Genomic DNA, 1,456 nt, shown 5'->3' on the forward strand with positions numbered 1-1,456 from the left:
TTGGAGACCACCAGCCATTCTGCAGAAGAAAGATAAGGCTTTCTGCTTCTGCAAAGATTTAAAGACTTGAAGACCTTATACAGCCCAGTGCTTATCCTACAGCACAACACCAGGACTCCATAGTAGAACATATAGGAGCTTTCATAAAATTATGAAAACTTCTTAGCCATAACCAAATACTTTGAGGAAATGAACCACTGGGTCTGGGGGCTCAAGGATATAGTCTAAGAAGACACCAAGTTTGAATGACATAACAGTCCACAAAGACAACTTTGATGAGTAGTAATTGGGATCTTAAAAGCTATGAGTGGCCATTCTAAGGTATAACTCTTGGTCACTTCCTGTTCAGAACAAAGAAGAGGGAAGAAAATCAAAGACACAAGGAAACAAAACTCAAAATTATGAAAAAAATGACCAGGCTTACTAATCTGGTAGAGACTGGTGGAATCCCTGAGACTGTGGTCCTTCGTCACCCTTCAGAGCTGGAACTGAACTCACCCCTGGGACTCAACTTTCAGCCAAATAGCAGACAGGCCTGCGAGGTGAACAGTAACAGTAGGGAGGTACACACTCCTTAGAAAAACCTTATGAAATCAATAGGGCAGCATTTGCTTGGGGATAAAGCTTAGAAGGCAAGAAGGGATAGGAAAGAAAGACAAAGGGAAATGGTAGACAGAATGAGGAAGTGGCAAGAACAGGGATTGCAATCAATGGCACAAAACAAAAGGAGTAAGAATTGTTGAACGGAAAACCAGTCACCCAAATTACACAGACACATGCAAAATGATGACACTAAGAAGTACACAAGAATAAGACGTATTTTTGGCAAAGGCTATAAACATACACAATTTTGCAAGAACAGTAATAAAACCTGAAGGATGTGGGTATGGTTACCTAGGTATATATATGCATATATGAGAGGGCTTCAAAAATTCATGGAAAAGTTCCACTTTTTCACAAACTTTTTGAAGCCTCCACACATAGTGTGGTATATATAAGTACATAGATGGATGGATGGATGCATGTATGTATAGGAAAATCTGTAGGCATATTTACATACATGTATGTGTGTGCTATATACACGATGGGTTTCCAAAAGTTTATAGAAAAATGGAAAGGAAGATATTGGAAATTTTCCATGAACTTTTTGAAGCCCCTCATCAGATGTCCATCGGACATCAGCAATGATATCCCTCATTTCATGGCCTCTTCTGAATCCGGCTTGAACCTCTGGAAGTTCTCTGTTAACGTATCCTTGTAGCTGTTTCTGTATTAATTTTAGTAAAACTTTACTCACAAGGGATATCAAAGATATTGTCCGATGATTTCCACACTATGTTGTGTCACCTCTTTGGAATGGGCACAAATGGATCTCTTCCAACCTGTTGGCCAGTTAGTTATCTTCCAAATTTATTGGCATAGATGAGTGAGTGCCTCCTGTGCTGCCTAACTTTCT

Source organism: Chrysochloris asiatica, unplaced genomic scaffold (genome assembly GCF_000296735.1).
Source record: "Chrysochloris asiatica unplaced genomic scaffold, ChrAsi1.0 scaffold00009, whole genome shotgun sequence".
Classification (NCBI taxonomy): domain Eukaryota; kingdom Metazoa; phylum Chordata; class Mammalia; order Afrosoricida; family Chrysochloridae; genus Chrysochloris; species Chrysochloris asiatica.